Source organism: Danio aesculapii, chromosome 4 (genome assembly GCF_903798145.1).
Source record: "Danio aesculapii chromosome 4, fDanAes4.1, whole genome shotgun sequence".
In the NCBI taxonomy this organism is placed as follows: Eukaryota; Metazoa; Chordata; class Actinopteri; order Cypriniformes; family Danionidae; genus Danio; species Danio aesculapii.
The window spans coordinates 5,339,202-5,366,111 of NC_079438.1; the positions used below are offsets into that span (position 1 = coordinate 5,339,202).

At 40.3% G+C, this 26,910-nt stretch overlaps 1 protein-coding gene, 15 non-coding genes and 1 pseudogene across 16 annotated transcripts in view; 8 read left to right on the forward strand and 9 right to left on the reverse strand.

Moving 5' to 3' along the window:
* Window positions 1-26,910, forward strand: part of LOC130221935 (gastrula zinc finger protein XlCGF26.1-like) — a 151,600-nt gene that overhangs the window by 98,507 nt on the left and 26,183 nt on the right. The gene's annotated exons all lie outside the window — the stretch shown is intronic.
* Window positions 1-26,910, reverse strand: part of LOC130221893 (zinc finger protein 721-like) — a 461,849-nt pseudogene that overhangs the window by 42,733 nt on the left and 392,206 nt on the right.
* Window positions 886-957, reverse strand: trnaq-uug (transfer RNA glutamine (anticodon UUG)). The gene has a single exon. It is a non-coding gene; the product is annotated as a tRNA-Gln (tRNA).
* On the reverse strand, window positions 1,426-1,497 carry trnap-ugg (transfer RNA proline (anticodon UGG)). The gene has a single exon. It is a non-coding gene; the product is annotated as a tRNA-Pro (tRNA).
* On the reverse strand, window positions 1,907-1,978 carry trnaq-uug (transfer RNA glutamine (anticodon UUG)). Its single transcript has one exon. It is a non-coding gene; the product is annotated as a tRNA-Gln (tRNA).
* trnaq-uug (transfer RNA glutamine (anticodon UUG)) lies at window positions 2,559-2,630 on the reverse strand. Its single transcript has one exon. It is a non-coding gene; the product is annotated as a tRNA-Gln (tRNA).
* On the forward strand, window positions 11,258-11,339 carry trnas-gcu (transfer RNA serine (anticodon GCU)). The gene has a single exon. It is a non-coding gene; the product is annotated as a tRNA-Ser (tRNA).
* LOC130224219 (U4 spliceosomal RNA) lies at window positions 11,955-12,095 on the reverse strand. Its single transcript, XR_008837287.1, has one exon. It is a non-coding gene; the product is annotated as a U4 spliceosomal RNA (small nuclear RNA).
* On the forward strand, window positions 13,496-13,577 carry trnas-gcu (transfer RNA serine (anticodon GCU)). The gene has a single exon. It is a non-coding gene; the product is annotated as a tRNA-Ser (tRNA).
* Window positions 13,757-13,838, forward strand: trnas-gcu (transfer RNA serine (anticodon GCU)). Its single transcript has one exon. It is a non-coding gene; the product is annotated as a tRNA-Ser (tRNA).
* LOC130224182 (U4 spliceosomal RNA) lies at window positions 14,454-14,594 on the reverse strand. Its single transcript, XR_008837252.1, has one exon. It is a non-coding gene; the product is annotated as a U4 spliceosomal RNA (small nuclear RNA).
* trnas-gcu (transfer RNA serine (anticodon GCU)) lies at window positions 15,995-16,076 on the forward strand. Its single transcript has one exon. It is a non-coding gene; the product is annotated as a tRNA-Ser (tRNA).
* Window positions 16,256-16,337, forward strand: trnas-gcu (transfer RNA serine (anticodon GCU)). Its single transcript has one exon. It is a non-coding gene; the product is annotated as a tRNA-Ser (tRNA).
* LOC130224258 (U4 spliceosomal RNA) lies at window positions 16,945-17,084 on the reverse strand. The gene has a single exon (XR_008837325.1). It is a non-coding gene; the product is annotated as a U4 spliceosomal RNA (small nuclear RNA).
* Window positions 18,484-18,565, forward strand: trnas-gcu (transfer RNA serine (anticodon GCU)). The gene has a single exon. It is a non-coding gene; the product is annotated as a tRNA-Ser (tRNA).
* Window positions 18,745-18,826, forward strand: trnas-gcu (transfer RNA serine (anticodon GCU)). The gene has a single exon. It is a non-coding gene; the product is annotated as a tRNA-Ser (tRNA).
* On the reverse strand, window positions 19,450-19,590 carry LOC130224138 (U4 spliceosomal RNA). The gene has a single exon (XR_008837213.1). It is a non-coding gene; the product is annotated as a U4 spliceosomal RNA (small nuclear RNA).

The window sequence follows — 26,910 nt, forward strand, 5'->3', positions numbered from 1 at the left end:
TCGTCCTGGATTTGAACCCGGGACCTCTCGCACCCATAGCGAGAATCATACCCCTAGACCAACTAACACATAACGTTACATAAGTAATTGCTGAAGGAGGATCGTCATAGCATCAAACAGATATCTCAACGTATAGTATCAGAACTACTCACTGATTGGTGTGATTGAAAATGGTCTCATTCAGTTCACTGATTTGAAGCAAGGAGAGAAGGAAGAGGTTCCACCGATATTTGGACTCGGATCACTGGATTCAAAGTCCAGAGGGCTAAGCATTAAACCATGGAAACAAGACCCTTCTTATAGGCTATCTAATGCTCGGAAACTGGCAATGAAACAGGCCTCTGTGAAAGCCAAGCTGTCCCTCAAAGCAAAAAACAACTGCAAGGGCTCGTCCAGTAAATGAAACTGGGACCTCTCACACCCGAAGCAAGAATCATACCCCTAGACAAACGAGCCAATAAAAAGCAGCAAGTTTACATGGCAACACTATCTGCTGACTAACCGCCATTCTCTGAAAACGGCCTCTGTCTAAAACCTCAACGCCCTCATAAAACATGAGACAACTGTACGGGCTCACCCGGAATTTATACCTGGGAGCTCTTGTGGCACAAGCGAGAATCATTCTCCTAGGACAGCAAGCCACTGTGCAGGGAAGGTTTTATGTGGTGATACTATCTGCTGACAAACTGAAATTCTTCGAAAGAAGATTTTATGAAAGCCATGCATAGCAAAACCACACATTATGTTACATAAGTGATTGCTGAAGAAGGACCGTGGGAGCATCAAATAGCTATCTCAGCGTATAGTATCCGAACTACTCACTGATTGGTGTGATTGAAAATGGTCTCATTCATTTCACTGATTTATAGCAAGAAGCAAAGGCAGAGGTTCCACCGAGATTTGAACTCGGATCACTGGATTCAAAGTCCAGAGTGCTAACCATTACACCATGGAACCAAGACACTTCTTACAGGCTATCTAATGCTCGGAAACTGGCGTTGAAACAGGCCTCTGTGAAAGCCAAGCTGTCCCTCAAAGCATAAAACAACTGCAAGGGCTCATCCAGTAAATGAAACTGGGACCTCTCACACCCGAAGCAAGAATCAAACCCCTAGACCAACGAGCCAATAAAAAGCAGCAAGTTTACATGGTAACACTATCTGCTGACAAACCGGCATTCTCTGAAAACGGCCTCTGTCTAAAACCTCAACGCCCTCATAAAACATGAGACAACTGTACGGGCTCACCCGGAATTTGAACCTGGGAGCTCTTGTGGCATGAGCGAGAATCATTCTCCTAGAACAGCAAGTCACTGTGCAGGGAAGGTTTTATGTGGTGATACTATCTGCTGACAAACTGGAATTCTTCGAAAGAAGATTTTATGAAAGCCATAATGCCCCCCTGTAAAACACAAGACAGCTGCAAGGGCTCGTCCGGGATTTGAACCCGGGACCGCTCACACCCAAAGCGAGAATCATACCCCTAGACCAACGAGCCACTAACACGCGAAGCTTTCACATGGCATAAGAAGCAGTGCATGGTTGGAAATCTTTATGTAACAATTGAGTCACAACATACCTTCAAAATCTCATGCGTTGAAGCAGGGCTTGTGCGTGAATTCTCCCACCCAAAACCAGACTCGCAGCCCCAGACCGACAAGTTGAGTCACTCGTTTACTTATAAATTTTTGTTGTCCAGCTGTTTCAGTGAGTAAATTGATCTAATCAGTTTCACAGATTTACGCTGCATGGCAAAACCACACATTGTTACATAAGTGATTGCTGAAGGAGGACCGTGGGAGCATCAAATAGCTATCTCAGCGTATAGTATCGGAACTACTCACTGATTGGTGTGATTGAAAATGGTCTCATTCATTTCACTGATTTAAAGCAAGAAGCAAAGGCAGAGGTTCCACCGAGATTTGAACTCGGATCACTGGATTCAAAGTCCAGAGTGCTAACCATTACACCATGGAACCAAGACACTTCTTACAGGCTATCTAATGCTCAGAAACTGGTTATGAAACAGGCCTCTGTGAAATTCAAGCTGTCCCTCAAAACAAAAATCAACCGCAAGGGCTCGTCCAGGATTTTAACCCGGGACCTCTCACACCCTAAGCGAGAATCATACACCTAGACCAACTAGCCACTAAAACATGAAGTTTTCACATGGCATCAGAAGCAGTGCATGGTTGGAAATCTTTATGTAACAACTGAGTCAGTACATACCTTCAAAATCTCATGCGTTGAAGCAGGGCTTGTGCGTGAATTCTCCCACCCAAAACTAGACTCGCAGCCCCAGACCAACAAGTTGAGTCACTCGTTTACTTATATATTTTTGTTGTCCAGCTGTTTCAGTGAGTAAATTGATCTCATCAGTTTCACAGATTTATGCTGCATGGCAAAACCACACATAACGTTACGTAAGTGATTGCTGAAGGAGGATCGTGATAGCATCAAACAGCTATCTCAGCGTATAGTATCAGAACTACTCACTGATTGGTGTGATTGAAAATGGTCTCATTCAGTTCACTGATTTGAAGCAAGGAGAGAAGGAAGAGGTTCCACCGATATTTGGACTCGGATCACTGGATTCAAAGTCCAGAGTGCTAACCATTACACCATGGAACCAAGACCCTTCTTATAAGCTATCTAATGCTCGGAAACTGGCAATGAAATAGGCCTCTGTTAAAGCCAAGCTGTCCCTCAAAGCAAAAAACAACTGCAAGGGCTCGTCCAGTAAATGAAACTGGGACCTCTCACACCCGAAGCAAGAATCATACCCCTAGACCAACGAGCCAATAAAAGCAGCAAGTTTACATGGCAACACTATCTGCTGACTAACCGGCATTCTCTGAAAACGGCCTCTGTCTAAAACCTCAACGCCCTCATAAAACATGAGACAACTGTACGGGCTCACCCGGAATTTATACCTGGGAGCTCTCGTGGCACAAGCGAGAATCATTCTCCTAGAACAGCAAGCCACTGTGCAGGGAAGGTTTTATGTGGTGATACTATCTGCTGACAAACTGGAATTCTTCGAAAGAAGATTTTATGAAAGCCATAATGCCCCCCCTGTAAAACACAAGACAGCTGCAAGGGCTCGTCCGGGATTTGAACCAAGGACCTCTCGCACCCAAAGCGAGAATCATACCCCTAGACCAACTAAGACGTGAAGCTTTCACATGGCATCAGAAGCAGTGCATGGTTGGAAATCTTTATGTAACAATTGAGTCACAACATACCTTCAAAATCTCATGCGTTGACGCAGGGCTTGTGCGTGAATTCTCCCACCCAAAACCAGACTCGCAGCCCCAGACCGACAAGTTGAGTCACTCGTTTACTTATAAATTTTTGTTGTCCAGCTGTTTCAGTGAGTAAATTGATCTAATCAGTTTCACAGATTTATGCTGCATGGCAAAACCACACATAACGTTACATAAGTGATTGCTGAAGGAGGATCGTGATAGCATCAAACAGCTATCTCAGCGTATGGTATCAGAATTACTCACTGATTGGTGTGATTGAAAATGGTCTCATTCAGTTCACTGAGTTGAAGCAAGGAGAGAAGGAAGAGGTTCCACCGATATTTGGACTCGGATCACTGGATTCAAAGTACAGAGTGCTAACCATTACTCCATAGAAACAACACCCTTCTTATAGGCTATCTAATGCTCGGAAACTGGTGTTGAAACAGGCCTCTGTGAAAGCCAAGCTGTCCCTCAAAGCAAAAAACAACTGCAAGGGCTCGTCCAGTTAATGAAACTGGGACCTCTCACACCCGAAGCAAGAATCAAACCCCTAGACCAACGAGCCAATAAAAAGCAGCAAGTTTACATGGCAACACTATCTGCTGACAAACCGGCATTCTCTGAAAACGGCCTCTGTCTAAAACCTCAACGCCCTCATAAAACATGAGACAACTGTACGGGCTCACCCGGAATTTGAACCTGGGAGCTCTTGTGGCATGAGCGAGAATCATTCTCCTAGAACAGCAAGTCACTGTGCAGGGAAGGTTTTATGTGGTGATACTATCTGCTGACAAACTGGAATTCTTCGAAAGAAGATTTTATGAAAGCCATAATGCCCCCCTGTAAAACACAAGAGAGCTGCAAGGGCTCGTCTGGGATTTGAACCCGGGACCTCTCGCACCCAAAGCGAGAATCATAGCCCTAGACCAACGAGCCACTAAGACGCGAAGCTTTCACATGGCATCAGAAGCAGTGCATAGTTGGAAATCTTTATGTAACAATTCAGTCACAACATACCTTCAAAATCTCATGCATTGAAGCAGGGCTTGTGCGTGAATTCTCCTACCCAAAACCAGACTCGCAGCCCCAGACCGACAACTTGAGTCACTCGTTTACTTATAAATTTTTGTTGTCCAGCTGTTTCAGTGAGTAAATTGATCTCATCAGTTTCACAGATTTATGCTGCATGGCAAAACCACACATAAAGTTACATAAGTGATTGCTGAAGGAGGACCGTGGGAGCATCAAATAGCTATCTCAGGGTAAAGTATCGGAACTACTCACTGATTGGTGTGATTGAAAACTGTCTCATTCATTTCACTGATTTAAAGCAAGAAGGAAAGGCAGAGGTTCCACCAAGATTTGAACTCGGATCACTGGATTTAAAGTCCAGAGTGCTAACCATTACACTATGGAACCAAGACACTTCTCACACGCTGTCTAATACTCGGAAACTGGCGTTGAAACAGGCCTCTGTGAAATCCAAGCTGTCCCTCAAAACAAAAATCAACTGCAAGAGCTCGTCCAGGATTTTAACCCGGGACCTCTCACACCCTAAGCAAGAATCATACACCAAGACCAACTAGCCACTTAAACATGAAGTTTTCACATGGCATCAGAAGCAGTGCATGGTTGGAAATCTTTATGTAGCAATTGAGTCAGTACATACCTTCAAAATCTCATGCGTTGAAGCAGGGCTTGTGCGTGAATTCTCCCACCCAAAACCAGACTCACAGCCCCAGACCGACAAGTTGAGTCACTCGTTTACTTATAAATTTTTGTTGTCCAGCTGTTTCAGTGAGTAAATTGATCTAATCAGTTTCACAGATTTATGCTGCATGACAAAACCACACATTATGTTACATAAGTGATTGCTGAAGGAGGACCGTGGGAGCATCAAATAGCTATCTCAGAGTATAGTATCGGAACTACTCACTGATTGGTGTGATTGAATATGGTCTCATTAAGTTCACTGAGTTGAAGCAAGGAGAGAAGGAAGAGGTTCTACCTATATTTGGACTCGGATCACTGGATTCAAAGTCCAGAGTGCTAACCATTACACCATGGAAACAAAACCCTTCTTATAGGCTATCTAATGCTCATAAACTGGTGTTGAAACAGGCCCCTGTGAAAGCCAAGCTGTCCCTCAAAGCAAAAAACAACTGCAAGGACTTGTCCAGTAAATGAACCCAGGACCTCTCACACCTGGAACCTGGAACAGCTGCAAGGGCTCGTCCGGGATTTGAACCCGGGACCTCTCGCATCCAAAGCGAGAATCACACCCCTAGAAGAGGTAAACTATTGAGGGGCCAAGGGCATTGTTTCTGTCGGTTCTGTGTCAAGGCAAGCTGAGCGGCATTCGGCTTTTTTTTAAATAGCCAACTCTTGACAGTTGCTCTGTCTTACGGCCATACCCCCCTGTGCATGTGTGAGAGTGGTACATTCCAGGAAGTGTTTGGCTGCAGTTAGTGAGAGAGGCTCACCACATTTTCTTCTGTTTAGTTTTATTTTTGACTAAAATACATTTTTGTTAAAGTTTTTTTGAGTTTGTTTAGTTTATCCTCCCAGCAGCGTGAGCTGTTCGGGAGGAGTGTTTTTTATTCCTATTTTTTTTGCAATGGACGGATCTACGGTGACAGACCTGGCAATGGCGGACGGATTTGAGAAGGCAAATGACAATGGACTGGACAGACGACAACGAGAAACAAACAGAGCGGAGAAGGAAGCAAAGAAAAGGATTTATCTAAAAGAAGCAACTGTAACGGTGGATATGGGACAAACAACTGAGGTGAGAGCAATGGATTTAATTAAAGCAGTGACGGAGAGGATTGGGGATGGAAAGATTTTGGCTGTAAGACCAAAACAAAACAAGGAGTATGAAGTAACACTTGAAAGAGAGGAAGATGCTGATGTGTTAACAGACGGATTGACTATTAAAGGGATAAACTGTACAGTAAAGAGGCTACAAAATCGAGATTATGTTGTCTCCTTCATGCATCTGCCTGTCTATGTTGCTGACATAGATATTTTAGACAAATTGGATCATTGGGGAGTTTGTCCCCTTTCAAAAATTAAAAGAAGGTTTTATCCAGGCACAGATATTGAAGATGGGACGAGGTTTGTTAAAACCAGATTCCCCAAAGAAGTGGCGTCCCTCCCGTACAGCACAAGAATAGAGACAGCAGAAGGACCACAATACTTTAGGGTGATGCACAGCCATCAGGTGAAAACTTGCAGGCTGTGCATGAGCCCAGATCATGTGGTGAAAGACTGTCCAGATTTTAAGTGTTTTAAGTGCGAGGAAAGGGGGCATTTCGCAAGGGATTGCGATGCGATGAAGTGCCCGGATTGTAATAAGGTTTTAAATAAATGTGAATGTTGGATGGGGGAAGAGGAGGAGGAGGTAGAGCAGCGGGTAGACAGACAGATGTATGAAGGAGACAATATACAGTCAGAGGACAAAACAACAACACAAGACAGAAGAACAGAATCTAAAAGTGAAAAACTACAAGAGAATGAGGCTAATGGAAAGGACAGAGTCACTGAACAGGAAGGGACAACATGGACTCAAATGGATATGACTGACAGTTTAAGGAATGTTTTGGAAGCAGCAGAAATGAGCAATTCGAATAATAAAGACTTACAACAAGGACAACAGGAAGACATATTTTGGACACAAATGGACATGACAGACAGTTTTCAAAAAGCATTGGACACAGTGGAGACAAAAGACCAAAGTAATGAGGAGCAAGACGAGTTAGAGGAACATTTACAAAAGGAGGGAAACAAAGAGACACAGGTGAAATCATCAAAAAGAAGAAGATCGATAAAGATAAAACCTAATTTAGAGACTGCAAGGAAAAAACTGCTAAAAGATGAAGAAATTGAATGCGCAAATAAGTATGAGTTGCTAAAGGTCTTGGAAGAGATGGACTGAGATGATGGTTTTTATGAATGTTTTTATCTTATTTATGGTTTTAGGAATTGTGTCTTTTAATGCAAGAGGGCTTTTAGACATCAGAAAATTTGAAAAAGTGAAAGAAATGTGTAAACGAGAAGATGTGATTTTATTACAAGAGACAAACTGGAAGGAAGAATACATGAAGGAAATAAGAAAAAGGTGGAGTGGGGAGATTTTATACAATAATGGGGATGGGAGGCTGGGGAGAGGAGTTGCAATTTTAATAAAAGAAAACAGTGGGGTTTTATGTAAAACAATCTATAATGACAAAGAGGGGAAGTGTATTATATGTGAAATGGAGTATGAGAAGAAAAAAGTAATTATGGTGAATGTTCATGCCCCAACAGAGGAGAACAGAAAGAAAGAGTATTTTAATGTACTAAGAGATTATTTAAAGAAACATGAAAGAGTTATTATCATGGGGGATTTTAACACTGTTTTTAGTAAATTAGAAATGGCTGAGGGAATGGTTTTTAAAACGGATAAGGGGAGAAAAGAACTGAAAATATTGATGGAGGAAATGAATTTAATTGATGTGTGGAGAGAAAGGAATGAACAGAAAAAAGAGTACTCAAGAAGACAGTTAGTGGGGAATTTTTTTTGTCAAACAAGAATTGATTTTATTTTATGCACAAGGAATGTTGAAGAGTTTATAAGCAAGATCAAATATGAAGAAACAAGTCTGAGTGACCATAAGCCAATTTTGATGAATCTAGACTGGAGTAATGTGAAAAGAGGGCCAGGGGTATGGGTTTTAAACACAGCGGTTTTAAAGAATGAAGACTATGTTTTAAGTATAAAGGAAATTATTCAAAAGGAAAAAGGGAATGAAATTTATAATGAGGACAAAAGAATGTGGTGGGAGAATGTGAAACATTTAGTTAAAAAGTTCACAATAAAATACTGTAGACAATTACAAAATTGTAAAAAAATATAAGGAAAAGGAGCTGAAAGAAAAACTAGAAAACGAATTGAAAAATGAGAATGGAAAAGATATACAAAAGATAAAAGAACTAGAAGGAAGACTGAAAGAAATGGAGGAGGAGAAATTTGAAGGTGCAAGATTAAGAAGCAAAGCTAAATTTACAGTGGAGGGGGAAAAGTGCACTAAATTTTTCTTTGATCTAGAGAAGAGAAGAGGGAAGGCAGAAATGATTAAAGAAATAAGGAGCAAAAATGGGAACATAGTAGAACAAAATGAGGAGATTTTGGAAGAAATAAGATCATATTATGAGAAATTGTTTTGCACAGAGGGAGTAAAAGAAAAAGAAAAAAGGGAATTGCTAAAGCTAATCAAATCAAGAGTAGAAGAAGAGGAAAAAAGAGAATGTGACAAGGAGGTAAGAGAAGAAGAAATAAAAAGAGCAATTAGTGAATTGAACAAAAAGAAAAGTCCAGGAATTGATGGGTTGGGAAGTGAATTTTATATTGTTTTTAAAGATATTTTATCTAGTATTTTAAAGGAAGTATATGATGAGATTTTTGAGAATGGTGGGGTAAATAAAAGAATGGGGATGGGCTTAATGAAGGTGATATACAAAGGAAAGGGGGATAAAGTAGATTAAAAAAATTATAGACCTATAACAATGCTCAATACTGATTTTAAGATTTTAGCAAAAGTTTTAGCTAACAGATTAAAGGAAGTGATGCCAAGCATAATAAAAACAAACCAAGCATATAGTATAAAAGTACGGGACATTGCTGACACAACTATGAGTATTAAAGACACAATAAGATATATAAATGATAAGAAGAAAGATGTTTTTTTAATTAGTCTGAACTTCGAGAAAGCTTTTGATAGAGTCGAGCATGACTTTTTATTTGGAGTGTTAAAGAGTTTTGGTTTTGGGGAAAATTTTATAAAGTGGGTTCAGATTTTATATAGAGGAGCTATAACCAGGATAAAATGCAATGGTTTTTTAACGGACTGTTTTAAAATCACAAGATCAATCAGACAGGGTTGCCCGTTATCTGCACTTTTATATGCCTTAGTTGCAGAACCACTGGGATTAGCTGTGAAGCATGAGGAACGAATAAAAGGAATAGAGGTAGAGGGGGGAGTGAACAAAATTTTTCAATATGCTGATGATACCACATTAATACTACAAGATCTGGCAAGTGTAAAGCAAGCAATGGAAACAGTGCAACATTTTTGTAAGGGTTCAGGAGCTAAAATAAACGAAGATAAAACAGTATATTTGAGATTTGGAGGAACTGAGGCTTTATCTGGACATTTTACGTTCAAGGAAATGGATGAAATAAAAATTTTAGGCATTGTAGTTGGGAGGGATGAAAAGAAAGCAGAAGTAACTATGTGGGAGGAAATGTTAGGAGGGATTGAAAGAAGGCTGAGGTTTTGGAAATTAATGTATTTAACTTTGAAGGGGAGGGTTTTAATTTTAAATGTTTTAATGGTTTCTAAATTATGGAATATTTTATATGTGTCATCAATGCCACTGTGGATGGAAAAAAGGCTGAAAAAATGTTTTTTAGATTTTTTATGGGAAGGGAAGCCTCCAAGGATAGCATACGCAACGTTGATTGGAGAAGTGGGCAAAGGGGGACTAGGTTTAATAGACGTCGAACAAAGAAAAAAACAGCTTAAGAGTGAAAATGGTAAAGAAATATTTGGATGAAGAAAATAAGGCAGCATGGAAAAGAACAATGGAATATTTTTTAAGTAAAAGTGGGAATTTTAATATGGGAGATAATATTTTATGGATGAGGATGAAAACATTCATGACAGAGGGTCTACCAGACTTTTATAAAGAATTGATTGGAGCATGGGGGAAATTTTTAACTTGTGTACACGAGAACGCGAGAACATTTTAAATCAGCCTTTATTCTTAAACAGTGACATTCTTAATCAAGAGAAAGTGGTGTTTTTTAGGAAATGGTGGGAGGTGGGAATAACAAGAGTAAGGGATGTTTTATATGAATTTAAGGAAGGATTTTTACCGGTGCAGTATGTTATTGATGTGATGGATGAAGCGAAGGAGGATTTTAACAGACAAGACTTAATAAAGGAATACGACATAATTAAAAATGCCATACCTGCAGAATGGTTAACAAGAATAGAAAACATGGAAGAAAATAAACAAAGTAAAGATGTGAGTGTAAGATTTGGAGAGAAATGGTGGGATTTGAAAGATTGTACATTGAAAATGATTTATGGTTTTTTTTAGAGATGGGGTTTTTAAGAAACCTGGTGCAAATCAGTACTGGATACGGCGTTTTAAAGATGTAAATGAAGACAATATATGGGCTAATATAAATGGCAAATTTGTACAGTCAAAACTGGAGAATTTAGAATATTTTATCAGGAGTAAAGCAGTGTTTACAGATGCCATTTTAAACAAAATAGGGATGGAGGAAAGTCTCACATGTAAAGTATGTCAAGATGCAGATGAAGGATTTTTACACTTGTTTTTATATTGTAATGAGTTAAAAGATTTTAATGAGAAATGCAAAAGCATGATTTTAACTTTGAAAGGAGAAAGAGACGACAATCTAGAGTGGGAAAAGGTGTTACTGTTGGGGCTGAACAAAGAGTGTAATAATAAATAACTCATAAATTTACTTGTGATTTTAATGAAAAGTGCAATATGGGAGAGAAGAGTTGTAGCAAAAAAGGAAAACGTTTTATTAAATGTGTGGAATGTGTTTAAGAGGAAGGTGGAGAAAAAAAAACATTGTTGTGTAGCTATGATGTAAAATGGACCTTTTTAATGTTTTGTCTGAAGTGTAATCTGTATAAATAAGTGAATTGTATGAATTTTGAACAGTATAATAAAAGAAAAAAAAAGTGGTTAAGGCGATGGACTGCTAATCCGTTGTGCTTTACATGTGTGAGTCGAATTCCACCCTAGTCATTCGTTTAAGAGAGCCTGGTGTTTACAAGTAAGGTAGCTTACTTGCACCCTCTTCGTGCTTCGAAGCATGTTATGGCAAAATTGAGTGTCATCTTACCGAAAACAGTTGCCAAAACATACATGACCACGTATGTGCCCCAGTCCAGCCTCCATCAGGAAAGTGGCAGCATATGTGACGAGGTGGCCGAGTGGTTAAGGCGATGGACTGCTAATCCATTGTGCTCTGCACGCATGGGTTCGAATCCCATCCTCGTCGTTCATTAAAGAGAGCCCGGTGCTTCCGGGGAAGTTATCTTACTCGCACCATTTTCGTGCTTCGAAGCATGTTATGGCAAAATTGAAAGTCATTTTACCGAACATAATTGCAGAAACATACAGAATTGCAGAAACAAATATGTGCCGCAGTCCAGCCTCCATCAAAGAAGTAGGCGCATACGTGATGAGGTGGCCGAGTAGTTAGGGTGATGCACTTCATCTAATCCATTGTGCACTGCCTGTGTGGGTTTGAATCCCATCCTCGTTGACCATTTGCTATGGTGTTTGAGAGAGCCCCGTGCTTCCGTGGAAGGTGTTTTACTCGCACCCTCTTAGCGTTTTGAAGGATGTTATGGTAGAAGTTAATCCAGCCTCCGGCAGGGATGGACCGCTAATCCACTGTGCTCTGCTTGTGTGGGTTCGAATCCAACTCTCGTCGTTCAATTGCTTTAGTATTTTAGAGAGCCTGGTGCTTCCATGGAAGGTTTCTTACACGCACTCTGAAGAATGTTATGGTACAGGTTAATCCAGCCTGCAGCATGTTTAGGAGCTCAACGAAAGTTGCAACATGCTAAAGAAACAGGAGCACAACTATCCTTTTCAACAGAACATTAAGCCTACTAAGAGGCTGACAAAAATTGCCAGAGCTGACTGTATTTCAAGTCATCCCAGCGAGGTATTGGGTAAAGTTTTCAACCAGCAATGATCACGCCTCAGATAGACCTCATAGGCTACGATATTGCCTCTGCGAAAGAATAGCTATAAGAGCTACGAACTCTTCTGTGTACCAATCTGGACATGCAACGACAAGGTGGCATCAAACTTTAAACTGCCAGCAATCAGCCCTCTGGCACCAATGAGTGCATGCTGTGTCTGCAGAACAGGTTATTGATTTGTCCAAAAATAATTACTTATACATTGTTTCATTTTTACTTAAAGAAAAGTATACACTACTTATGTGAATCTGGGAGAAGAGAATTGTGGGTAATCTGGTAAAGGGGGCGGAGTCACAACGCTGAACGGCAGAGAAAAGGGTTGAGATTGGGATGTATTTATTGGGCTGTACAGGGATTGGGGTAAGGTAATGAAGAATGCAAGGGCACTGAAACCATATTTTGACAGAAATCCAAGGTCAGCTATGCTGCCGTTTTTAGACTCAGGCATTCTGTCTAGTTTCTCTCCAACAAAACCAGAAGAAACTTGTTGCAGTTAATGTTGAACAATAAAGCCTGGTTTATACTTCTGTGTCAAGTGATCAGCGTGATCCACGGCGCAAGCCTTGCGCGTAGCCGTGCACTTATACTTCTGCGCACTGTTTCTGTTGCTCTGCAATACACTTCCGAAACGCTAGCTGGCAGTAGGTGTTTATGTTTCTCTGTGTTGAGTTTCTTCGCTGGTGTTTTGTTTTTTTCTGACCGCTTCCTTAATGTGCAAGTGGCTCAAATTCGCTCATCTTGAGGCAGGAACCAGTGGACGTGCAACAACTTTAATGAAAAGGTTAACACAAAACAACAGTCTCCATCCGGAGCTCCTTCAAGGGACTCCACACTTGTAAACACCCGCTGCTTCACGCTCGAGAGGCTCTCACCTCCGCCCACACTCGTCAGCGCTTCCAAGCCGACCAATCTCAGAGCTTGCACTTGCGCTGTGCTTACACGTGAGGAGGTGGCCGAGTGCTTAGGTTAGTATGTTGTACTCTGCAAGTTCTGGTTTAAATCCCATCCTCATAGTTTCACTGTTTTGAGAGAGGCAACTGCTTCTGTCTAAGGTTTCTTACTTGCACCTCTCAGCATCTTAAAGGATGTTAATGGCAAAACTGTATGTGATATTTAGCGAAAATAGCTGCAAAAACATACGTATTTGCCATAGTCCAGTCTCCATTAGGAGAGCACGTATGTGCGCGGCGAGGTGGCTGAGTGGTTAAGGCGATGGACTGCTAATCCGTTGTGCTTTGCATGTGTGAGTCAAATTCCAGCCTGGTCATTCGTTTAAGAGAGCCTGGTGTTTACGTGGAAGGTAACTTACTTGCACCCTCTTCGTGCTTCGAAGCATGTTATGGCAAAATTGAGTGTCATCTTACCGAAAACAGTTGCAAAAACATACATGACTACATATGTGCCCCAGTCCAGCCTCCATCAGGAAAGTGGCAGCATATGTGACGAGGTGGCCGAGTGGTTATGGCGATGGACTGCTAATCCATTGTGCTCTGCACGCGTGGGTTCGAATCCCATCCTCGTTGCTCAAATGCACTGGCATTTGAGAGATCCCGGTGATTCAGTGGAAGGTGTATTACTTGCACCCTCTTAGCGTTTTGAAGGATGTTGCTGCAAAATTTAATGTCATCTGTATCGAAAGTAGCTGCAAATACATACATTTATGCCAAAGTCCAGCCCCCATCAGGAAAGCGGCTACATGCATGACGAGGTGGCCGAGTGGTTAAGGCGATGGACTGCTAATCCATTGTGCTCTGCACGCATGGGTTCGAATACCATCCTCGTCGTTCATTAAAGAGAGCCCGGTGCTTCCGGGGAAGTTATCTTACTCGCACCATTTTCGTGCTTCGAAGCATGTTATGGCAAAATTGAAAGTCATCTTACCGAACATAATTGCAGAAACATACAGAATTGCAGAAACAAATATGTGCCGCAGTCCAGCCTCCATCAAAGAAGTAGGCGCATACGTGATGAGGTGGCCGAGTAGTTAGGGTGATGCACTTCATCTAATCCATTGTGCACTGCCTGTGTGGGTTTGAATCCCATCCTCGTTGACCATTTGCTATGGTGTTTGAGAGAGCCCCGTGCTTCCGTGGAAGGTGTTTTACTCGCACCCTCTTAGCGTTTTGAAGGATGTTATGGTAGAAGTTAATCCAGCCTCCGGCAGGGATGGACCGCTAATCCACTGTGCTCTGCTTGTGTGGGTTCGAATCCCACTCTCGTCGTTCAATTGCTTTAGTATTTTAGAGAGCCTGGTGCTTCCATGGAAGGTTTCTTACACGCACTCTGAAGAATGTTATGGTACAGTTTAATCCAGCCTGCAGCATGTTTAGGAGCTCAACGAAAGTTGCAACATGCTAAAGAAACAGGAGCACAACTATCCTTTTCAACAGAACATTAAGCCTACTAAGAGGCTGACAAAAATTGCCAGAGCTGACTGTATTTCAAGTCATCCCAGCGAGGTATTGGGTAAAGTTTTCAACCAGCAATGATCACGCCTCGGATAGACCTCATAGGCTACGATATTGCCTCTGCGAAAGAATAGCTATAAGAGCTACGAACTCTTCTGTGTACCAATCTGGACATGCAACGACAAGGTGGCATCAAACTTTAAACTGCCAGCAATCAGCCCTCTGGCACCAATGAGTGCATGCTGTGTCTGCAGAACAGGTTATTGATTTGTCCAAAAATAATTACTTATACATTGTTTCATTTTTACTTAAAGAAAAGTATACACTACTTATGTGAATCTGGGAGAAGAGAATTGTGGGTAATCTGGTAAAGGGGGCGGAGTCACAACGCTGAACGGCAGAGAAAAGGGTTGAGATTGGGATGTATTTATTGGGCTGTACAGGGATTGGGGTAAGGTAATGAAGAATGCAAGGGCACTGAAACCATATTTTGACAGAAATCCAAGGTCAGCTATGCTGCCGTTTTTAGACTCAGGCATTCTGTCTAGTTTCTCTCCAACAAAACCAGAAGAAACTTGTTGCAGTTAATGTTGAACAATAAAGCCTGGTTTATACTTCTGTGTCAAGTGATCAGCGTGATCCACGGCGCAAGCCTTGCGCGTAGCCGTGCACTTATACTTCTGCGCACTGTTTCTGTTGCTCTGCAATACACTTCCGAAACGCTAGCTGGCAGTAGGTGTTTATGTTTCTCTGTGTTGAGTTTCTTCGCTGGTGTTTTGTTTTTTTCTGACCGCTTCCTTAATGTGCAAGTGGCTCAAATTCGCTCATCTTGAGGCAGGAACCAGTGGACGTGCAACAACTTTAATGAAAAGGTTAACACAAAACAACAGTCTCCATCCGGAGCTCCTTCAAGGGACTCCACACTTGTAAACACCCGCTGCTTCACGCTCGAGAGGCTCTTACCTCCGCCCACACTCGTCAGCGCTTCCAAGCCGACCAATCTCAGAGCTTGCACTTGCGCTGTGCTTACACGTGAGGAGGTGGCCGAGTGCTTAGGTTAGTATGTTGTACTCTGCAAGTTCTGGTTTAAATCCCATCCTCATAGTTTCACTGTTTTGAGAGAGGCAACTGCTTCTGTCTAAGGTTTCTTACTTGCACCTCTCAGCATCTTAAAGGATGTTTATGGCAAAACTGTATGTGATATTTAGCGAAAATAGCTGCAAAAACATACGTATTTGCCATAGTCCAGTCTCCATTAGGAGAGCACGTATGTGCGCGGCGAGGTGGCTGAGTGGTTAAGGCGATGGACTGCTAATCCGTTGTGCTTTGCATGTGTGAGTCGAATTCCAGCCTGGTCATTCGTTTAAGAGAGCCTGGTGTTTACGTGGAAGGTAACTTACTTGCACCCTCTTCGTGCTTCGAAGCATGTTATGGCAAAATTGAGTGTCATCTTACCGAAAACAGTTGCAAAAACATACATGACTACATATGTGCCCCAGTCCAGCCTCCATCAGGAAAGTGGCAGCATATGTGACGAGGTGGCCGAGTGGTTATGGTGATGGACTGCTAATCCATTGTGCTCTGCACGCGTGGGTTCGAATCCCATCCTCGTCGCTCAAATGCACTGGCATTTGAGAGATCCCGGTGATTCAGTGGAAGGTGTATCACTTGCACCTTCTTAGCGTTTTGAAGGATGTTGCTGCAAAATTTAATGTCATCTGTATCGAAAGTAGCTGCAAATACATACATTTATGCCAAAGTCCAGCCCCCATCAGGAAAGCGGCTACATGCATGACGAGGTGGCCGAGTGGTTAAGGCGATGGACTGCTAATCCATTGTGCTCTGCACGCATGGGTTCGAATCCCATCCTCGTTGTTCATTAAAGAGAGCCCGGTGCTTCCGGGGAAGTTATCTTACTCGCACCATTTTCGTGCTTCGAAGCATGTTATGGCAAAATTGAAAGTCATCTTACCGAACATAATTGCAGAAACATGCAGAAACAAATATGTGCCGCAGTCCAGCCTCCATCAAAGAAGTAGGCGCATACGTGATGAGGTGGCCGAGTAGTTAGGGTGATGCACTTCATCTAATCCATTGTGCACTGCCTGTGTGGGTTTGAATCCCATCCTCGTTGACCATTTGCTATGGTGTTTGAGAGAGCCCCGTGCTTCCGTGGAAGGTGTTTTACTCGCACCCTCTTAGCGTTTTGAAGGATGTTATGGTAGAAGTTAATCCAGCCTCCGGCAGGGATGGACCGCTAATCCACTGTGCTCTGCTTGTGTGGGTTCGAATCCCACTCTCGTCGTTCAATTGCTTTAGTATTTTAGAGAGCCTGGTGCTTCCATGGAAGGTTTCTTACACGCACTCTGAAGAATGTTATGGTACAGGTTAATCCAGCCTGCAGCATGTTTAGGAGCTCAACGAAAGTTGCAACATGCTAAAGAAACAGGAGCACAACTATCCTTTTCAACAGAACATTAAGCCTACTAAGAGGCTGACAAAAATTGCCAGAGCTGACTGTATTTCAAGTCATCCCAGCGAGGTATTGGGTAAAGTTTTCAACCAGCAGTGATCACGCCTCGGATAGACCTCATAGGCTACGATATTGCCTCTGCAAAGAATAGCTATAAGAGCTACGAACTCTTCTGTGTACCAATCTGGACATGCAACGACAAGGTGGCATCAAACTTTAAACTGCCAGCAATCAGCCCTCTGGCACCAATGAGTGCATGCTGTGTCTGCAGAACAGGTTATTGATTTGTCCAAAAATAATTACTTATACATTGTTTCATTTTTACTTAAAGAAAAGTATACACTACTTATGTGAATCTGGGAGAAGAGAATTGTGGGTAATCTGGTAAAGGGGGCGGAGTCACAACGCTGAACGGCAGAGAAAAGGGTTGAGATTGGGATGTATTTATTGGGCTGTACAGGGATTGGGGTAAGGTAATGAAGAATGCAAGGGCACTGAAACCATATTTTGACAGAAATCCAAGGTCAGCTATGCTGCCGTTTTTAGACTCAGGCATTCTGTCTAGTTTCTCTCCAACAAAACCAGAAGAAACTTGTTGCAGTTAATGTTGAACAATAAAGCCTGGTTTATACTTCTGTGTCAAGTGATCAGCGTGATCCACGGCGCAAGCCTTGCGCGTAGCCATGCACTTATACTTCTGCGCACTGTTTCTGTTGCTCTGCAATACACTTCCGAAACGCTAGCTGGCAGTAGGTGTTTATGTTTCTCTGTGTTGAGTTTCTTCGCTGGTGTTTTGTTTTTTTCTGACCGCTTCCTTAATGTGCAAGTGGCTCAAATTCGCTCATTTTGAGGCAGGAACCAGTGGACGTGCAACAACTTTAATGAAAAGGTTAACACAAAACAACAGTCTCCATCCGGAGCTCCTTCATGGGACTCCACACTTGTAAACACCCGCTGCTTCACGCTCGAGCGGCTCTCACCTCCGCCCACACTTGTCAGCGCTACCAAGCCGACCAATCTCAGAGCTTGCACTTGTGCTGTGCTTACACGTGACGAGGTGGCCGAGTGCTTAGGTTAGTATGTTGTACTCTGCAAGTTCTGGTTTAAATCCCATCCTCATAGTTTCACTGTTTTGAGAGAGACAACTGCTTCTGTCTAAGGTTTCTTACTTGCACCTCTCAGCGTCTTAAAGGATGTTTATGGCAAAGCTGTATGTGATATTTAGCGAAAATAGCTGCAAAAACATATTTATTTGCCATAGTCCAGTCTCCATTAGGAGAGCACCTATGTGCGCGGCGAGGTGGCTGAGTGGTTAAGGCGATGGACTGCTAATCCGTTGTGCTTTGCATGTTTGAGTCGAATTCCAGCCTGGTCATTCGTTTAAGGAACCTGGTGTTTACGTGGAAGGTAACTTACTTGCACCCTCTTCGTGCTTCGAAGCATGTTATGGCAAAATTGAGTGTCATCTTACCGAAAACAGTTGCAAAAACATACATGACCACATATGTGCCCCAGTCCAGCCTCCATCAGGAAAGTGGCAGCATATGTGACGAGGTGGCCGAGTGGTTAAGGCGATGGACTGCTAATCCATTGTGCTTTGCACGCGTGGGTTCGAATCCCATCCTCGTCGCTCAAATGCACTGGCATTTGAGAGATCCCGGTGATTCAGTGGCAGGTGTATTACTCGCACCCTCTTAGCGTTTTGAAGGAAGTTGCTGCAAAATTTTATGTCATCTGTATCGAAAGTAGCTGCAAATACATACATTTATGCCAAAGTCCAGCCCCCATCAGGAAAGCGGCTACATGCATGACGAGGTGGCCGAGTGGTTAAGGCGATGGACTGCTAATCCATTGTGCTCTGCACGCATGGGTTCGAATCCCATCCTCGTCGTTCATTTAAGAGAGACCGGTGCTTCCGGGGAAGTTATCTTACTCGCACCATCTTCGTGCTTCGAAGCATGTTATGGCAAAATTGAAAGTCATCTTACCGAACATAATTGCAGAAACATACAGAATTGCAGAAACAAATACGTGCCGCAGTCCAGCCTCCATCAAAGAAGTAGGCGCATACGTGATGAGGTGGCCGAGTAGTTAGGGTGATGCACTTCTAATCCATTGTGCACTGCCTGTGTGGGTTTGAATCCCATCCTCGTTGACCATTTGCTATGGTGTTTGAGAGAGCCCCGTGCTTCCGTGGAAGGTGTTTTACTCGCACCCTCTTAGCGTTTTGAAGGATGTTATGGTAGAAGTTAATCCAGCCTCCGGCAGGGATGGACCGCTAATCCACTGTGCTCTGCTTGTGTGGGTTCCAATCCCACTCTCGTCGTTCAATTGCTTTAGTATTTTAGAGAGCCTGGTGCTTCCATGGAAGGTTTCTTACACGCACTTTGCTCGCATTCTAAAGAATGTTATGGTACAGGTTAATCCAGCCTGCAGCATGTTTAGGAGCTCAACGAAAGTTGCAACATGCTAAAGAAACAGGAGCACAGCTATCCTTTTCAACAGAACATTAAGCCTACTAAGAGGCTGACAAAAATTGCCAGAGCTGACTGTATTTCAAGTCATCTCAGCGAGGTATTGGGTAAAGTTTTCAACCAGCAATGATCACGCCTCGGATAGACCTCATAGGCTATGATATTGCCTCTGCGAAAGAATAGCTATAAGAGCTACGAACTCTTCTGTGTACCAATCTGGACATGCAACGACACGGTGGCATCAAACTTTAAACTGCCAGCAATCAGCCCTCTGGCACCAATGAGTGCATGCTGTGTCTGCAGAACAGGTTATTGATTTTTCCAAAAATAATTACTTATACATTGTTTCATTTTTACTTAAAGAAAAGTATGCACTACTTATGTGAATCTGGGAGAAGAGAATTGTGGGTAATCTGGTAAAGGGGGCGGAGTCACAACGCTGAACGACAGAGAAAAGGGTTGAGATTGGGATGTATTTATTGGGCTGTACAGGGATTGGGGTAAGGTAATGAAGAATGCAAGGGCACTGAAACCATATTTTGACAGAAATCCAAGGTCAGCTATGCTGCCGTTTTTAGACTCAGGCATTCTGTCTAGTTTCTCTCCAACAAAACCAGAAGAAACTTGTTGCAGTTAATGTTGAACAATAAAGCCTGGTTTATACTTCTGTGTCAAGTGATCAGCGTGATCCACGGCGCAAGCCTTGCGCGTAGCCGTGCACTTATACTTCTGCGCACTGTTTCTGTTGCTCTGCAATACACTTCCGAAAAGCTAGCTGGCAGTAGGTGTTTATGTTTCTCTGTGTTGAGTTTCTTCGCTGGTGTTTTGTTTTTTTCTGAACGCTTCCTTAATGTGCAAGTGGCTCAAATTCGCTCATTTTAAGGCAGGAACCAGTGGACGTGCAACAACTTTAATGAAAAGGTAAACACAAAACAACAGTCTCCATCCGGAGCTCCTTCATGGGACTCCACACTTGTAAACACCCGCTGCTTCGCGCTCGTGCGGCTCTCACCTCCGCCCACACTCGTCAGCGTTACCAAGCCGACCAATCTCAGAGCTTGCGCTACGCGTACGCGTTACATTTTTTGAGAGGTGCGCGTCAATGTCGCCCACGGCCACAGCGAGGTGCTATGCAACCACGTGTAGGCTGCGCCGTAGCATACGCGTGCGCTTGACGCAGAGGTATAAATCAGCCCTAACTCTGGGGCACTGATCAGAGCTACTGATAAAGCTCCTTATAACAACCTTTATCTTCATCTTTTCTGTAAGAACATCCATTCAAGTCCCAAAAGTTAATCCTTTCTCTAGCACAACGCTGTGCTTACACAGCAAATTTTGAAGTGTTAATTTCACTCTCAAAGTGTGAAAATTAACACTTCTTTAGTGTTTATATAGGTCCACACTGAATTGAGTTAAATTTACACTTGAAAAAGAGTACATTTTTTTACACTTGCATAGTGTTAAAAAAAGCACTGCTAGTGTTAACTTTAACTCTGTGTTTTCCACTCCCTTTCCCTATTTGCATAAAGTAAATGTTAAAACTACACTCACAGTGTTAATAGCTTAACACTAAGAGTGTTCTTCTTAACACTAATAATATAGTGCTCATACATACCTAGGTTGATATTTAAATGTATTTTTAGTTATATAGATTGTTCATTGCATTACAGGACAGTTTGCATTGATCATTTAAAAAAAATTGTCAGAACAGTGTACCAGTTTAAACTTTTATTTTTAACAATGCATCCTAAACGCACAGTTAAACCAATATGAAATGTACAGCATTTTCAGTGTCAAAAATGGTAAGTGTCTTAATGAGGTGCTGCTTGCTTGCCAGCTTTGACAACAGACACACTTTATTGTAAAAGAAACATTTAGTGTAAAAGCTTTGCATGCAGTTCCTTTACCCTGGGTGACTCACTGGTAGGCCACATCGATATTGTAGACCGTAGTTTGGAGAAAGGTAAATATGATGACAAGTGCTTCCTCGTACGTCAAGTTGAACACATAGTCTTTAAAGAGTTCATCAACAGCACTCAAGGAGCTGCACATAGGATGAGATGTTTGTCCATAACCACATAGAAATAGTCGATCCTCCCCTATCCTAGTAGATATGGCTGGTGGCCCTTCCTCTCACTGAGATGGCCTTCAATGCTGGTGCAAGACTGCAAAAAACAGCCAAAAACTTGTAATTAAATGCAAGAAACCAGTTAGGAAACTTATAATTTTATTAATGAAAACACTAAAAATAACAAAACCACCTTTACCCAAAGTGCAAAAATTAAATGTGTTCATGTCATTCATTGTGTAGTGTGACGGAAAATAATTACAACAAAAATGTTTATATATTTTTTTTATAAACCCTCAGTTCATCCAAGATGTAATGTACATTCTTCAACAGCATTCAACTAAATGTATTGACTTTTTAAAAAGTTTCAACAGGTACATTTTACAGCATCGCATTATGGTTACCAACCTTAAAGAGCCCATATTATACATGAAATAGGGTCATATGTAGGTTGTAAGGGTCTCCAACAACAGTCTAATATGCATGCAAGGTCAAAAAACACTGTCATGGTCTTATAATCTGCATTTATTTTTACCTAATTATCCCAACGACTCCCATATGAATCGTTCAGCGATTCATTTGTTCCCAACCCCTTCCTCAGCGCGAAGCTAATCTGCGCTGATTGGACCAATAACAGCCTGCTGCGATTGGTCGACAGTGACAGGCTTCAGCGCGAGACAGAGTGAAATGCCCAGCTGCTAATCAACAATATAAAAGTAGTCACAGTGCATACACGCTTCATAGTGTAAGGCTTTTTTCACACACACACACAATCCTCCTCAGAAGAACTGGAGAGATCGACGCGAGTCTCCTAGCCGTCACACACTCTACCTGCTCTTTTTCTCTCTCTCTCACACACACACACACGCACGTGCACGCACATTATGCTCCTCAGAAGAACTAGGGAGAGCGACACGCGTCTCCTGTCTCCTAGCCGTCACACACTCGACCTGCTCTTTTTCTTACACACACACACAAACACAAACACACACACATCACGCTCCTCCTCAGAACTAGGGAGATCGACACGAGTCTCCTGTCTCCTAGCTTACGATGGCCATAGCAATGACAAACGGCAGTGGAATGCGAGCTCACAAAAGCATTTAACGTTAAATCCGTAAACAAAGCGGAACGCGTCGCGTTTTTAACGTGGCTTACATGTGATAAGAGAATATAAAGAGTAACCGCGTGTACTGTATCAGGTTAACAAGTAACAAAACACAATAAATACATAATTTGCAAGCTAGAGTAAAGGAGGCAACAATTTTAATCGCACTTACTTAAACTAGTGAATAAACCTCAACCACTGACTCTTCACAGTTTCATCTTTGGGTAGAGACTGTCAATATTATCCATCTGAGCACAGCGTGACTTCATTTGACCGGCGGCGTCTGTGTGTGTGTGAATCTCCCGGGTTTGCGTGCGTAACTACTGGCGAGGCTTGTGTTTCGTAGCCGCGTCATCGCGAAACAGCTAATGACTCGTTATCAAGACGACTCGTTTGAAGCACTATGAGTCGACTCTTTTATAGATGAGTCAATAATTTTAAACACTGTACACTTACAGATTTAAGCCTTAGCTGGATATTTCACTTCACTTAGAGCTGTGTGACACACTACATGGAAGGGCATTTTCAAAAACCCATAATATGGGCTCTTTAAAATAACCCACATTGGTTTATAATAGGTAAGGCAACATTACACACTATGGACCATTTATTAAGCATTAGCAATAGTGAATTTATTATTTGTTAAGCATTAACTCAACCCTAATAGACATTAGTAAGCGGTTTATAAATACAGCTACATATGCTATATTCTTGACTTATAACCACGTGTGTAGTGTGCCTAATGATTGTGTTTTCATACTTTCTTAATAATTCATTTTTCATTACTAAATTCAGTATTGCATTATTAACAAACAAGTTATTTAAAAATAGCTTTTTTAGATCATTCAAAAGGCATAATTATATGATTAATAAACTAATTTGTATGTTAATAATTGCTTTACTAACTCAACTTCATCCAGTTTTGTGACCTTCTGAAGGTAATAAAACACTTATTAACATACAAAGTAACTATTACAATATGACTAAGTAATAATGTATGTAAATGTAAATTAAAAAAACAAATGTCTTAATCTTGATGTTGAAAAAAAACACCAACTATTCTTAAGTAACTGGTTTGTAGATAATGCAATACGTCATTTAGTAAAGTAAAATAAATCATTACCAAAGTATAAAAACAATCATTTTGCACATTATACATGCTGTATTTATAAACGGCTTACTAACATCCATTAACATAGAGTTAATGCTTAACAAATTATGAATAAATTATTTGCTAATGCTTAATAATACTTAATATATGATTCATAGTGGGGTTATTAACACATTTACATCATAAATCAATTAACTGTTCATTTTTTTGTTCATTCACTTTTGTTTTGTCTGATTTTGTCGATTTTTGTTTAGTTTTGTCTAGTTTTGTTTTGTCTAGGTTTGTTTAGTTTTGTCTAGATTTGTTTAGTTTTGTCTAGTTTTGTCCGATTTTGTCTAATTTTGTCTAGTTTTGTTTAGTTTTGTCTAATTTCATTTTGTCTGATTTTGTCTACTTTTGTCTGATTTTGTCTACCTTTGTCTAGTTTTGTTTTGTCTAGTTTTGTTTGTCTGATTTTGTCTACTTTTGACTAGTTTTGTTTTGTCAGATTTTGTCTACTTTTGTTTTGTCAGATTTTGTCTAGATGTGTTTTGTCTGATTTTGTCTACTTTTGTCTTGTCTGATTTTGTCTATTTTTGTCTAGTTTTGTTTTGTCTGATTTTATCTACCTTTGTCTAGTTTTGTTTTGTCTAGGTTTGTTTAGCTTTGTCTAGATTTGTTTAGTTTTGTCTAGTTTTGTCTGATTTTGTCTACTTTTGTCTAGTTTTGTTTAGTTTTGTCTAATTTCATTTTGTCTGACTTTGTCTTTTTTTTGTCTAGTTTTGTTTTGTCTGATTTTATCTACCCTTGTCTAGTTTTGTTTAGTTTTGTCTCATTTTGTTTAGTTTTGTCTCATTTTGTCTATTTCTGTTTAGTTTTGTTTTGTCTAGATTTGTTTAGTTTTGTCTAGTTTTGTCCGATTTTGTCTAGTTTTGTCTAGTTTTGTTTTGTCTGATTTTGTCTAGTTTTGTTTTGTCTGTTTTTGTCAACTTTTGTTTGATTTAGTCTACTTTTGTTTTGTCTGATTTTGTCTACTTTTGTCTGATTTTGTCTTCTTTTGTCAAGTTTTGTTTTGTCTGATTTTGTCTACTTTTGTCTAGATGTGTTTTGTCTCATTTTGTTCAGTTTTGTCTAGTTTGGTTTAGTTTTGTCTAATTTAGTTTTGTCTGATTTTGTCTACTTTTGTCAGATTTTGTCTACTTTTGTTTAGTCCGATTTTGTCTACTTTTGTTTTGTCTGATTTTGTCGATTTTTGTTTAGTTTTGTCTAGTTTTGTTTTGTCTAGGTTTGTTTAGCTTTGTCTAGATTTGTTTAGTTTTGTCTAGTTTTGTCCGATTTTGTCTACTTTTGTCTAGTTTTGTTTAGTTTTGTCTAATTTCATTTTGTCTGATTTTGTCTACTTTTGTCTGATTTTGTCTACCTTTGTCTAGTTTTGTTTTGTCTAGTTTTGTTTGTCTGATTTTGTCTACTTTTGACTAGTTTTGTTTTGTCAGATTTTGTCTACTTTTGTTTTGTCAGATTTTGTCTAGATGTGTTTTGTCTGATTTTGTCTACTTTTGTCTTGTCTCATTTGGTCTATTTTTGTCTAGTTTTGTTTTGTCTGATTTTATCTACCTTTGTCTAGTTTTGTTTTGTCTATGTTTGTTTAGTTTTGTCTAGATTTGTTTAGTTTTGTCCAATTTTGTCTAATTTTGTTTTGTCTGATTTTATCTACCTTTGTCTAGTTTTGTTTAGTTTTGTCTGATTTCGTCTACTTTTGTCTAGTTTTGTCTGCTTTTGTCTACTTTTGTCTAGTTTTGTTTTGTCTAGGTTTGTTTGTCTGATTTTGTCTACTTTTGTCTAGTTTTGTTTTGTCAGAGATTTGTCTACTTTTGTTTTGTCTGATTTTGTCTAGTTTTGTATAGTTTTGTCTAGTTTTGTTTTGTCTAGGTTTGTTTAGTTTTGTCTAGATTTGTTTAGTTTTGTCTAGTTTTGTCTGATTTTGTCTAGTTTTGTTTAGTTCTGTCTAATTTCATTTTGTCTGATTTTGTCTACTTTTGTCTGATTTTGTCTAGTTTTGTTTTGTCTAGTTTTGTTTGTCAGATTTTGTCTACTTTTGTCTGGTTTTGTTTTGTCTAGTTTTGTTTGTCTGATTTTTTCTACTTTTGTTTTGTCTGATTTTGTCGATTTTTGTTTAGTTTTGTCTAGTTTTGTTTTGTCAAGGTTTGTTTAGCTTTGTCTAGTTTTGTCCGATTTTGTCTACTTTTGTCTAGTTTTGTTTAGTTTTGTCTAATTTCATTTTGTCTGATTTTGTCTAGTTTTGTCTGAGTTTGTCTACCTTTGTCTAGTTTTGTTTTGTCTAGTTTTGTTTGTCTGATTTTGTCTACTTTTGACTAGTTTTGTTTTGTCAGATTTTGTCTACTTTTGTTTTGTCAGATTTTGTCTAGATGTGTTTTGTCTGATTTTGTCTACTTTTGTCTTGTCTGATTTTGTCTAGTTTTGTTTTGTCTGATTTTATCTACCTTTGTCTAGTTTTGTTTTGTCTATGTTTGTTTAGTTTTGTCTAGTTTTGTTTAGTTTTGTCTGATTTCGTCTACTTTTGTCTAGTTTTGTCTGCTTTTGTCTACTTTTGTCTAGTTTTGTTTTGTCTAGGTTTGTTTGTCTGATTTTGTCTACTTTTGTCTAGTTTTGTATAGTTTTGTCTAGTTTTGTCTAGGTTTGTTTAGTTTTGTCTAGATTTGTTTAGTTTTGTCTAGTTTTGTCTGATTTTGTCTAGTTTTGTTTAGTTTTGTCTAATTTCATTTTGTCTGATTTTGTCTACTTTTGTCTGATTTTATCTAGTTTTGTTTTGTCTAGTTTTGTTTGTCAGATTTTGTCTACTTTTGTCTGGTTTTGTTTTGTATAGTTTTGTTTGTCTGATTTTTTCTACTTTTGTTTTGTCTGATTTGTCTAGTTTTGTCTAGGTTTGTTTAGTTTTGTCTAGATTTGTTTAGTTTTGTCCGATTTTGTTTACTTTTGTCTAGTTTTGTCTAATTTCATTTTGTCTGGTTTTGTCTACTTTTGTTTTGTCTAGTTTTGTTTTGTCTGATTTTGTCTAGATGTGTTTTGTCTGATTTTGTCTACTTTTGTGTAGTTTTGTTTTGTATGATTTTGTCTAGTTTTGTTTTGTCTGATTTTTTTCTACCTTTGTCTAGTTTTGTTTAGTTTTTTCAGATTTTGTCTATTTTTGTTTAGTTTTGTCTAGTTTTGTTTTGTC